This window comes from Chrysochloris asiatica, unplaced genomic scaffold, assembly GCF_000296735.1.
Source record: "Chrysochloris asiatica unplaced genomic scaffold, ChrAsi1.0 scaffold00055, whole genome shotgun sequence".
NCBI lineage: Eukaryota > Metazoa > Chordata > Mammalia > Afrosoricida > Chrysochloridae > Chrysochloris > Chrysochloris asiatica.
Window position 1 is genome coordinate 4,748,139 of NW_006408573.1, and position 13,939 is coordinate 4,762,077.

Consider the following 13,939-nt stretch of genomic DNA (forward strand, 5'->3'; position numbering starts at 1 on the left):
CTCTCTTATTATCCCTGCTCAGCTTCTTCTCCAAGCAAGCACTCAATTCACTTCTCTAACCTTTCCTCTGAAGTACAGGGTTCCAAGATTTTCATCTGTTTCATTTGATCTCTCCTATCTTTGTTGTAGAGCGTCCATGTAGTGCATCTGCCCAGTGTGCCGTCTTGCTGGAAGTCTTTGTAATGTTTTTTATACACAGAAAGTTGCACTATATATTTAAATTATGAGACAAACATTTCATTAACTGATGTTAGATCCAATTTATACCTAACTGTTCATGTTGAGCATACAAATTTAACTTAAACACAGACTTTGGAACCAAACTCATTCATAATCCAGGGACTGTCAATGGTTCATTTTCATACTTTCATATCTATGTGGGACGGCATCAAGAACATCATATATGAAGAAAACAAAAATCATTTAAAAGACAGGAAAGAAAGAAAAGACCAAAAGGGATGTCAGAAAGTTACTGAAACTTGCTCTTGAATGTAAAAAAGAGCTGAACAGAAAAAAAATTCAAAGAGCAGCTCAAGAAGACAAAATCAAGTATTATAATGAAATGTGCAAAGACCTAGAGTTAAAAACCCAAAAGAAAAAAACATGCTCAGCATTTCTTAAGTTGAAAGAACTGAAGAAAAAATTCTAGCCTCGAGTGAAAATACTGAAGGATTCTATGGGTAAAACATTGAACGATGCAGAAAACATCAAAAGAAGATGGAAGGAATACACAGACTCACTGTACCAAAAAGAATTGAGTGATGTTCAACATTTCAATAGGAAGCATATTATCAAGAGCCAATGATATTGAAGGACGAAGGCCAAGCTTCATTGAAGGCAATGGGAATAAAATAATAAGACTTCAAGAATTGACAGAATACAAATTGAAATATTTTAAAAAACTGATGCAGTACTGGAAGCAATCTTTGCCAAGAAACTTGGAAGACAACTAGCTGGCCAACCAATTGGAAGAGATCCATATTTGTGCTCATTCCAAAGAAAGGTGACTCAATGGAATGCAGAAATTATAGAACAATATCATTCATGTCAACATTCAAGTAACATTTTTCTGAAAGTAATTTGAGAATGACTGCCGCACAACATTGGCAGGGAGCTGCCTGAAATTCAAGTCAGATTCAGAAGAGACATGGATTGAGTATAGTATTGTTGACGTAAGGAGGACCTTGGCTGAAAGCAGAGAACACCAGAAAGATGTTTACTTATGCTTTATTGACTATGCAAAGTCATTAAACTGAGTGGGTCATAGTAAACTATGGATAGCATTGCGAAGAAAAGCATACAGAACACTTAATGATGCTCATGTGGGACCTGAACAAAGGGTACTGTATGATTTAAAATCAGGAAAGGTGTGCATCAGGCTTGTATACTTCACCATATTTATTCAATCTAAGCAGCTAGACTATATGAAGAAGAACATTGCATAAGGATTAGAGGAAGGCTCATTAATAGGCAATTATATTCAGATAATACAACCTTGCTTGCTAAAAGCCAAGAGGATTTTAAATACTTACTAATGAAGATCAAATGCTACAGTCTTTAGTGTGGATTACAATTAAATGTAAAGAAAACAAAAATCTTCACAAATGGACCAATAAATAACATCATGATAAATGGAGGAAAATTGAAGTTGTCAAATATTTCATTTTACACAATCAACACTCATGGAAGCGGCAGTCAAGATATCAAGGGATATATTATATTGGGTGAATCTGCTATGAAACATCTCTTTAAAGTATTAAGGAGCAAAGATGTTACTTAGAAGACTAAATTTTGCCTAATCCAAGGCTATTTTCAATTTGCCTAATGTAAATTAGGCAAATTTGCTTTAAGCAAATTGACTGATGTTTCCTTGAGTGTTGATGGTTAATCTGAGCAAAATGAAGACTTTGACAGCTTCAATCTTTTCTCTTCTCCATTTATCCTGATGTTATTTATTGGTCCAGTGGTGATGATTTTTGTTTTCATTACATTGAGGTGCAACCCATACTGAAGCCTGTGGTCTTTGGTCTTCATCAGTAAGACTTTTAATTCCTCTTCACTTTCAGTAAGCAAGGTTGTATTGTCTGCATGTCACAGGCTGTTAATGAGTCTTCCTCCAATATTGACACCATTTCTTCATATAATCCAGCTTCTAGAATTATTTGCTCAGCATACAGATTGAGTATTTATGATGAAAGAATACAATCCTGGCACACACCTTTCCTAATTTTGAACCATCTGTTCAAACAAATGCCTCTTGGTCTATATACAAGTTCCTCATGAGCACAATTAAGTGTTCTGGAATACTCATTCTTCACAAAGGTGTCCATATCTTGTCATGATCCACACAATCAAAAGCCTTTGCATAGTCAATAAAACACAAGTAAGTATCTTTTGGTATTCTCTGTTTTCAGTCAAGATCCATCTGACATCAGCAATGATGTCTCTCGTTCCATGCCCTTATCTGAATCAGACTTGAACCTGTGGCATTGCCCTGTCAATGTACTGTTGCAACGATTTTTGATTCACCTTGAGCAAAATTTTACTTGCATGTAATATTTATGATATTCTCTGATGATTTCCACATCCCATGGGTCACCTCTTTTTGGAATGGGCACAAATATGAATCTCTTCCAATCAGTTGGCCAGGTAGCTGTCTTCCAAATTACTTAGCATAGATGAGTGAGTACCTCCAGTGCCACAACAGTTTGTTGAAAGATTTCAATTTGTATTCCATCAATTGCCAGAGCTTTGCTCTTTGCTAATGCCTTAAGTGTAGCTTGGACTTCTTCCTTCATTATCATTGGCTCTTGGTCATATGCTAGCTCTTGAAATGGTTGAATATTGACCATTTCTTTTTGGTACAGTGAATTGGTGTATTCCGTCTATTCTTTTGATGCTTTTTGCATCATTCAATATTTTTCCCACTTGTTGTTAAGTGCCATCGAGTTGATTTTTACTCATAGCGATTTTGCCCATAGAATCCGTCAATATTTCAAGTCAAGGCTTGAATTTTTTCTTCAGTTCCCTCAGATTTAGAAATGCTAATGTGTTCTTCCCTTTTGGTTTTCTAACTCCAGATCTTTGTACATTTAATTATATTTGACTTTGTTTTTTTGAGCTGCCCTTTGAACTACCAGCTCTTTTAGCTTCTTATTTCTTCCATTTGCTCTAGCTTCTCTACACTGCAGAGCAAGTTTCGGAGGCTCTTATGGAATACATTTTGGTCTTTTTCTTCTTTCTCATCCTCTTAATAATCTTTTGCTTTCTTCTTGTATGATGTTCTTGATATCCTACAACTCTCTGATCTTCTATGGGCTATGTTCAATGTCATATTTTGGCTCTTGTGGACTTATTTTAAATTTCTTCAGCCTGAACCTGCATATGAGTAATTGATGGTCTGTTCCACAGTCTGCCTCCCCTCCCCCCACCCCACCGGCCTTGTTTTGGCTGATGATATGGAACTTTTCCACTGTCTCTTTCCACAGATGTAGTCAGTTTGATTTCTGTGTATTTCATCCGGTGCAGTCCATATGTATAGTCAGTCATCTTTTATGTTGTTTAAAAAAGTATTTACAATGAAGAAATCATTGGTTTTTCAAAATTCTATCATGCGATCTCCAGCATGATTTCTATCGCCATATTTTCCATATCCTTCCTTTTTGTTTCCAACTTTTGCAAGCCAATCCACCAGTAATTATCAATACATCTTGATCGCATGTTTGATCAGTTTCAGACTGAAGAAGTTGGTAGAATTCTTCAATTTCATCATCACTGGCTGTAGTCGTTGATGCTTAAATTTGCATTGTAGGAATCAAGGGAAGTGTGTGAAGCCCACACGGCGGTAGCTCTCTAACCTAAGAATAACCTTGGAGAGAGCTACAAGGCAAAGCTTGCTAGCCATCGGCAATCGGCCAAGACCACATGGACCTGAATAGAAGTAAAACAAGTATAATTAAGGAAATGAACTCTGAAATATGTGACTATTGTATTATGTAGTTCTTGATCCATATCTTTACAATTATCCTGGAAATTGTGTTCCCCATCTACAAAACCAACCTTCACACATATTGATTTCCAACACATTATTCTTACTGAATGATGTCAATGGTATTGTGATCTAGCAAAAGTCTTGCGAATCATTATCTAAAGATGTATGATTTGTCCTGTCTCACATGCCTAAGAAAAATGTATTTAAACTGAATCTGTGAAATAATTAAGCACTCTCAACTGCCATTTGTGAGTCTCCTGTCACTTTTAATTCTCTGTCCGCTTCCGGTAACCCGTTCGTGAAGGGCTGGCCCCTGCATTGAGTAACAGTTGTATTAACTGTTCTTCTTTGTAGGCATATGGGTATTATCCTATAAAAAGCAACGTTGTAGTTCAAGATAGGTTTTGGAATTCATTTCAATGATGAATTCAATGCCTTCCTCTTCAATTTGTCATTCCTGGCATAGTAAACCATGTGTTGTCAGAGCTCACTAATGCCTAGAATATCAATGTTTGTGCATTCCATTTCATTTTTGAGCATTTCTAATGTTCCTAGATTCATATTCGTGCATTCCGTGTTCTGATTATTAATAGATGTTTACGTCTGTTTTTCCTCATTTTGAGTTGTGCCCCATCAGCAAATGAAGGTCCCGAACGCTTTACTCCATTTGCGTCATCACAGTCAACTCTATTTTGAGGAGACAGGTCTTCTCCAGTAGTATTTTGTGTGTCTTCCAACCCGAGGGACTCATTTTCTTGCCCGTTATCTGACAATATTATGGTGATCTTCATCATGTTTCATTATTTAATATTCAGGTGCTATCTGACAGTGTTCTACTGCTGTTTAAAATGTTTTCAATAACTAAATATTTGGAAGTAGTCTGTCTCTCCTTCTTCCTAGTCTGTCTTAGTCTGGAAGCTCATCTGAAATCTGTCCACCATGGGTGACCCTGCTGGTATTTAAAATACCTGTGGCATAGCTTCCAGAATCACAGCAACATGAGTGTCACCATAATACAGCAAACTGACAGGTGAGTAGTGGTCAAAAATGTTAGCGATATTTTATTTTACATTGCACATTATGAACGATACATTATAGATACCCCTGATTCTTTTATGATCGTTTGAGAGTTAATTTTGTTCTAGCAGGCAATTCACTTGGCTGGATTCCTATTGAGAATTCTGTCTACCCTGTAATGGATAACAGCCATGCTGTCTTTTTGGTTCTCTCAGTTTGAGCTGATGCTATGTGTGTGTGTGTGTGTGTGTGTGTGTGTGTGTGAACTGGGTGAAGGTTTACAGAGCACGTCAATTTCCCATTCAATAGCGCATACGCATTTATTTTTCATGTCGATGATTGCAATCCCCACAATGGAACATCACTTACCACACTTCCTCCTGGGCTTTCTGTTTCCAGCCCTCCTTTCCTAATGCATCTGAACCTTATCCTTGGGTAAATGCTGACCTTTAGATGTCATATGATTGATTGTTTTAAAGTTAGTGTCCTCCCACAGTATTAGGGTTCCCCTTATTGTTGTTGTTAAGAGACGTTGAGTCTGTTCTGACTCATAGTGACCCTGTATAGGACTTCCAAGGAACAGCTGGTGGGTTTGAAGGTTAGCAGTCCAGCACTTATCCTACAGCACGGCACCAAGACTCTCTGTTCCCACTTCTAGACCTGTTTATCATTTAGCTGAAAACTGAGTAAGTTCATGGGAGTAAGTTCATCTCCGGATCTGAAGGGTGACTGAGGGCCATAGTCTTGGGGTTCTATCAGTCTCTATCTGTCTAAAAAGCCTGATCTTTTTTATAATTAGGAATTTGTTTCACAGTTGTTTCCACTCTATCTAGGACCTTCTAATGTGATCTCTTTCAGAGCAGTTGGTAATGCTAATCAGACACCATCTAGTTCTTCTGGTCTCAGCTTATGGAGACTGATATTCACATGGTCCATTAGACCACTGGACTAATTTTTTCCATGTGTCTTTTATTTTCTTCAATCTTTTTTCCTCTTGACAGAGAGAGACCAATAGCTGTACCTTAGATGGCTGCTTGCTTACACAGTTGATGCTCTTTAGGGTCTACCCATACGTGTGTATTTGTCAGCCAAAAATATGGAAAAAGTTTACACATAGCAAACCACCCCCCCCAAAAAAAAACCCCATATTTGACATTGTACTTGGAACAAAACTAGAATTTTAATGTACTAAGTCTCTAGTTCAGCAGATATGTTTTGAATAACAGACACTATATTTGGTGCTGCATGTTTAAATGTAAATAAGACATAATCTTGACCTTCAAGAGTTTACAGTCATATGGGGGAAATGTGCAGGTCAACAAGCTGACCCAGATATTGAAACTTCTACCCTGAAATTATGACCTGCTTAGACAATAGTTCACTCACCCTCCTGTGTTCTCTGGGTTCAACTAATAAGGAGACTTGGCAGGAGATTAAAGAGAGAGTAGGATATACAATCTAGATATTTATCACTAGTTTTCTCCTCAGGTTGACTATTCATTGCTTTGATGAAGATCACAACCAGTTAAGGCAGCCCTCTCCAGGAGACTGTCTTTCCAGTATTCTGAAAACCATTCCCTTCTCTTGTCTTCACTCCTAAAGTGCTACTGGCTTCTACCTTAATTCCAGAGTACTGGACTGACCCGGGTGTTTTCCCTACATCTTGTACATATCTTTGTGAACTAGACCCTTTATAAAGCTCTCTTCAAATTTGCCTACTTTGATTGTGACATCTCTTTCCTAACAGGAACCTGACTGATACACAGATCATTTAGTAAGCTTCGAGTGTTCCAGAAAACAGAACTAGCTTCCCAAATATGGTCTCAGAAGAGAAGCCTGCGGTGGTTTCCTAAAAACCAGAAAAGCCCAAAAGGAGTCCAGAGCTCGCATGAACCAGGTAAAAGCAAGGGGGTTTGGTGTTCCAGTGATGCTCACACTGCAGTTTGGTTTGGAGTCAGAAGACCAAGAATGAGCACTATCAATGGTAAAGTAAATGATAGCTGGGCCATACAAGATTTTGTGAAGTCTCAGGAGCATGATGCTTGATGCTTAGTATCTGAAGTATATTGGAATTGATAATATTTCCAGGAAATTTGGGGATGTGTTAGTTTAAATAATTAATTAAATAATTAACAAGTCAGAAAAAGAATGCAAATCCTGTTCTCTTAGAAAAATCCTAAGGATTAATAAATCACTCTCATTAACAAGGTACAGGTAAGGTCTCCTAAGGTAATTAATGCCTATGGTACTGTGGAGGTTATATGCCATGGAGTGATAATTTGGAGAGACTGGGTGGTTATATGCCATGGAGTCATTTTCGACTCATTACGACCCTGTATAAAGTTTCTGAGGCTGTAAATCTTTACGGGGCCAGAAAGTCTTATCTTTTTCTATTACAGAATGACTGGATGTTTTGAGCTGTTGACTTTGAGGTTAGTAGCTTGACTTGTAACCACTACACTACCAGAGCTCCTTCAAGATGCTGTGTTGTTGTTGTTAAGGGCTGTGTAGTTGGTTCCGACCCACAGCAACCCTGTATAGGGTTTCCAATGAGTGACTGGTGAGCTTGAACTGCCACATTTGCGGTTCAAACTGACTTCACAGTCCAGCACATTAATCCACAGCACCACATCAGGACCTCTCAAGGTACTGTATTGCCCGTTTTATTACTTTACTCTTGTCTTGTCAAGCACCTTATCCAAGATTTGTCAAGGACAGTAGAGCCATACTTCCCTTTATTTTGTAATTTGTGTGTAGAATCCCCTTCCCTGATTGTTGCTATATGCCTGATTCCTTAGTGTTTGACCTGGCCAACGGTTCCTGTTCCTACATGAGATGATAAGAATCTAAGCTAACACTTGAGCTGTCATTTCCATTTTCCTTCTATTTACTATAAAACTAACCCCTCTCGTCCACTTGTTTCAGTAGTTTGAAGAATTCTAGGGTAGATTTACAAAACCCAGTCCCAAATTACTTAGAATAAAAGTAAGAGGAAATAGTGCCTCCCATAAGTATCTATCTCACCAAACAAGGATGCCCTGTGGTCCAACACACCAGTGAAACACAGTCCAAAAGTTCACCAACTCTAACCTGTCATGTTGTCAGGTTATAAAGTAAGAAGAGGGGAAGAGTTCAGCTCCTTAGAACTGCCCTCTACGGGTCAAAGTGGAATGAGAAGGCCTGCCCAGTTATTAAAATTGGACTAGAAAACATTTCAGGCCCTTTCTAACCCCATTGTTGTTGTTAAGTGCTGTCGAGTGAGTTCCAACCCATAGCAACCTTGCATTTCAAACCTCCCTGTGGTTGAGTGCTTATCTAACAGTCCCACACCAAGACTCCGCTTTCTAACCCAAACACTCGAAAAATTCAATTCCCTTTCCCAGTAGAAAGTTTTGTATAAATTCTGTACATATTTTTGCAATGTAGAAAGATAAAGCTCAATGCCGGATTAAGTAAGATGAATCAAGTGATAATTTGGAGAGACTGGGTAGATGGACCCCATTCCAGGGTGACTTTTGTATTATTAGCAGTGCTGAATTTTAATACATTTCTCTAAAGCGCAGAAGTCTGGTTTCCCATATTTTTACACACAATTTCCTTCAGCGAAACAAATTTCATAAACTTGCAAATTTTTCCAGATTTCTTGGATTCAGCCATCTGTCTACCAGTGTTTGTAGGTTAGAAGATTCTCCAGATTAAATGAAGATAATAAAATCAAACGCTCTGCACTTGCCATAATTGTTAGGAAAAAGCAGTTTCCTCTGAAAAGTAAACACAAGTCTTATGTTAGGGGCCCACTATTCAGCTCCATAAACTGGAGAAGAACAAGTGAGATGGCAAAGCTCAAAATAAAAAAAACGGACAAGGAAAAGTTGAAGAGGCTAAAGAGATTTCTGATAGAGCTCAGCTCGTGTCTTTCAAGCAGAAACGAGGCTTTCTCAGAAACTAGATTCAACCTGCAATAAAATACAACATTTGTTCAATAATTCTCCAACGTGCCACAGTGTTTTGGTTTCATCTGTACACACTACAATACTCTTCCACCTAACTCTTCTCATGTGCAGACCTCTATATCCCCAGCCCTGCCATGATGTTTCAGGACAAATTAGTAACCGAATATGCTCAACCTAAGAGTTTCTCAATGGAAAAACAAATGTGGAAATTTTGAAAGAGAAATGTTGTCTTGTTCTCCAATGGAATTTGGCTCTTTGTTTAAACTGTATGAAAATTGAAACCCAACAGGGGCGTAAGCTGCACTTAAAAACTGCCAAAACCCTTCCTTTTCCCATCATCACCCGCAGATGTCATGGACATGCGTCATGGACATGGCTCATCTGTTTCACTAGTGGAGAACAATTGTGGGAACGTTAAACTTAATCTGTAAATATCTCAAAAGAGAAAGAACCAAAGATTTGGTCCTGAGGCATATACTCTGACCATCTAATCCTCATGGGACATTTTTGGAGAATTATTTTGTTTCCTAGTTTGGGTTCCCTCGGATTGCCATGAATGTACCTTAGATTTGACTTTATTCATTCATTGGTTCAATAGGTCATTCCAATAATGGGGCCATACTGTTGTTGTTAGGTGCCATCGAGTCAGTACCGACTCATAGCCACCCGATGCACAACAGAATGAAACACTGCCTGGTTGTGGGCCAACCTCACAATTGTTGCCACACTTGAGTCCATTGATGCTGCCACTTTGCCAATCCACCTCGCTGGGGGGTCTTCCTCTTTTTCTCTGATCCTTCGCCTTAACAAACATGATATCTTTCTCCAGCAAAGGTCCCTCCTGACAATATGTCTGAAGTATGAGAGACGAAGTTTGGCCATCTTGGCCTCCAAGGAGCACTCTGACTGCACTTCTTCCAACACAGATTTATTTGTTCTTTGGCAGCCCATGGTACTTTCAATATTCTCCTCCCACACCATAACTCACAGAATGCTTTATTTATTTCAGTTTCAACCACTTTTACATGTATGATTTAGAGACCTGAATTATGTTCATCACGTTGTGCAATAATCACCATTATTCATTTCCACATTTCTCCATGGAGCAAAATTTCTCCATTATATTTTTTAATCCTTCTCAAAGTACTGTCAAAAAGAAGTTAGCTCTTTGGACACCAACTGTGTCTCAAAAGAAGCAATGGCCCTCTTTTATAAATGAGAAAGCTGAATTCCTGTGAAAGGAAGCTGAAGGTCCCACAGCTCTGGGACAGAGCTGGCCTAGGATTTCAAGTCCCCTAACTCACAGTTCGAAAGGAGCTTCATAGCGTAATGATTACAAGTCGGGCTGCTAACCGAAAGGTCAGCAGTTCAAAACTACCAGCCGTTCTTTGGGAGAAAGATGAGACTTTCTGCTCCCATAAAGATTTACAGCCTCAGAAACCATATACAGGGTTGCTGTGAGCCAGAACCGACTCCACAGCACATCACCACCACCAACTCCCACTTCTCAGGAGTCCTGGTGGCACTGCAGGATAAGCATCGGACTGCTAACTGAAAGGTTGGTAGTTCAAATCCCTCAGTTGTTCCATGGGAGAAAGATGAGGCTTTCTGCTTCTGTACAGATTTACAGCCTCCAAAACCCTATACAAGGTTACTATGACTCAGAACCCACTCTACAGCACCTAACAATAACAACAATACCAAGTTAGCCCTGATTCCTATACAGCACCACTTGGCCACTTCCACCTCTCTGAGCCTCAGTTTCCATTTGAATCTCAAGGTCGGCTGTTCAAACTCACCAACAGCTCCTAGGAAACCCTGTACAGGATCTCTGCGTTGGAACCAACTCTATGGCACTTAACAACAACAAAGGGGAATAAATCCCTGGATGGTGCAAAAGTTATACTCAGCTGCTAACCCGAGGTTGGAAGTTAGCACTCACCCAATGGTACCTTGGAAACATCTTCCATTGAAATTCCTCTGGAGCACAGCTCTTCTTTGACACACAAGAGGTTGTCATTGGTTGCTCAACTTGATGACAACTAGTAGTGGAAAAGGGGAATAATGACCTTGGCTTTGTGGCCCACACAGGGCCTTTAGGGAGAGGAGATGAGATAGATGGATAAAAGGCCACTTGTGACGCCACTCTTGATGGTAGCAGTGGGAAGACCTGGCATGTAGTCCTCCTTTGCCCTGATGCCCACATGGCAGCTCTTGAGCCACATCAAAACCCACACATCCTCAGCCATCATTTGTGGGTTTATGGATTAATTCCTGTGGAGGTCACCAGTCCCAGTGTAGTCGGTGACCACGCTGGCACAGGGTTTCTGGTATGAAGCCAGCACAGAAGGAGACAGAGGGTTCTAGGGCATTAGCCCAAGTTCAGTTCCCTTCTCCCCTCCACCAACACACCTTCCTCTAAGTGCGTCTGTAATGCAAAGTAAAGAAACTGGGCTCAGGGTTTTTCATTCCAGTTCTTATATTTACCTGCGGACTCACTGTCAGTTGTGGTCCTTACCCTCCCTGGGTTCTTTTTATATATATATCCTGAGAGGTTTATGACAGTCAATTCAGACCAAATTGCTGCATATGTGTTTACGTGCATGTGTGAGAGAGAAAAGTACAGCAAGAGACAGCCATATGAAGTTGTCATCGTATGCAAGTATGAAATATTCTTTAAGTGGGCTTTAGGAAGTCTGGAGGCTCTGCTGAAGCTCAAAACTCAGCAGAGCTCTTGCCTGGGTTGTCCTTTTAATGTCCTGGGAAACCCATTTTACAGATGTGTGTAGAGAGGAAGCAGTAGGACCAGAGGGGTTGGGAGAAATGGGTGCTCATTTTTCCAATCATCTCCAAAGGACAGCCAAGGATAAATGGAGCCAGAGAATACACTTGGATTCATTCTAGGTAATGAAATTATAACTCCTGTTGCAGTTTGGGTAGGTGAAGGGAATCTTGAGTGCTTACTATGTGCTAGGGACTCAACATCCCATTGACAGCTTCCAAGTATAAATGGTCTTCCTCAGAACAAGCATGCTGTGAAATCAAGCTCATTGTCTAAAGCTTGGCTCATTCAGTTATATTTTCCTTTTAGTTACAAAGAGAACCTCCCTTATCCCCAATGTCCCCGACAAATGAATTCCAATAGGAATCAACTCCATTTTTTTTTTTGTTTTTACTATAACTAGTATATTCAGGAAGTATAAATCTAGCATGAAAGTGTGGATCTACTTGAAGCACAAACCTAGGAAAGTTGGAAGTTGTCAAAAATGAAATAGAATGCAAAAAGATTGATATCCTAAGCATTTGTGAACTGAAATGGAACAGTATTGGCCATTTTGAATCAGGCAATCAGATTGTTTACTATAATGGGAATGACAAATTGAAGAGGAATAGTATTGCATTTGTAGTCAAAAAGGACATTTTAAGATTTATTTAGAAGTACAATACTACCTATGAATAGCATCATACCCATACGTAGACAAGGAAGACCGTTAATACTGCTATTATTCAAATGTACACACCAACCACTAAAACCAGTGATGATGAAATTGAAGAATTCTAGCAACTTCTTCAGTCTGAAATTGATCAAACATGCACTCAAGATGCAGTATAATTATTGGTGATTGGAATGCAAAAGTTGGAAACAAAGAGGAAGGGTCAGTAGTTGGAAAATATGGCCAAAATATGATAGAGACAATGCTGGAAATTGCATGATAGAATTTTGCAAGACCAATGATTTCTTCATTGAAACAATCTTTTTTTCCAGCAACATAAAAGACGGCTATACACATGGACCACAGTAGATGGAATATACAGAAATCACATTGGCTACATCTGTGGAAAGAGATAGGGGACAAGCTCTATATCAACAGCCAAAACAAGGCCAGGGACAGACTGTGGAATTGACCAGCAATTGCTCATTTGCAACTTCAGCTTGAAACTGAAAAAAAAATTTTTTTTTTAAGTCCATGAAAGCCAAAATATTTTTTAAAGTCCATGAGAGCCAAAATATACCTTGAGTATATTCCACTTGAATTTAGAGACCATTTGAAGAATAGATTTGATGTGTTTCGGGAATCTTACAGTAGGATCACCTAGAAGAGACATTCAAAAGTTTTACGAAGAAAGCATTTTAACTTGGGGTACTTATTTGCAGCTGGAAATGGGGAACGTGCTATCACCCCAGATTTCTATCCTGTCCAGTTTGCCTTCGTTTCAGTCCTTCCGCATTGCTGTTCTGTGTTAGGACTGTGCTGGAAAGACACCTGTATTATACAGAGCGTAGTTCAATTAATTTGTAAACACCGTACCTACCAAAGGATTTAACATGGAGAAAATGAAGGTAACCTTGGGAAATTCTAAAAAGATACTTTTCCTTTCTGTGATGTAGGTGGTCAGGAGAAATGAAGGCTTCTGTGGAAATCATATACCAGATGCCAAGATGATGTGTTTGTCTGTTGATGCTGAAAGGATGGAAGAAGCCCAAACTGAACTTCATAAAATAATTATGATGTCAGAAAATCCAGGAGTCCCTGGAATTAGAGTTGCTAACAAACAAGGCCTAAGGCATTCATTGTCTCTCTCAGAAATTGAGGAATTGTTAGCCATGGGTAAACGGAACTCATGATGAGCTCCTTGGCATTTGCAGTCCATCTGTGCGATCATAGGAGATGCTAAAGGAAGGACTTGAGAAACTACATGATATGAATGATAATTAAAAGAAGAAAAATGTTGTGGCAACAGAAAGAGGAAAGATGAATAACAATGCCTTTTTTACCTGTGGAGTAGGTTTTCTCTGGTTTGATTTTGACAAATGAAAGAGTGTCCACAGCCTGGATTTCTGGCCCGCCCTCTTGGATTCTGTTAGAATTTGTTTTGTTGTTGAACAATCAGATGTCCAACTCTATTGCCTTATGGAAGATGAGTAAATGCAGTGCTTCTTAAAGTGGTGTCTTCTCCCCCCCCTACCCCTCAAGTC

General features: G+C 39.2%; 1 pseudogene; it reads left to right on the forward strand.

Annotated features, from left to right (window-relative positions):
- Nucleotides 1–13,123: 13,123 nt before the first annotated feature.
- LOC102810994 lies at nt 13,124–13,719 on the forward strand (annotated as a pseudogene).
- Nucleotides 13,720–13,939: the final 220 nt, after the last annotated feature.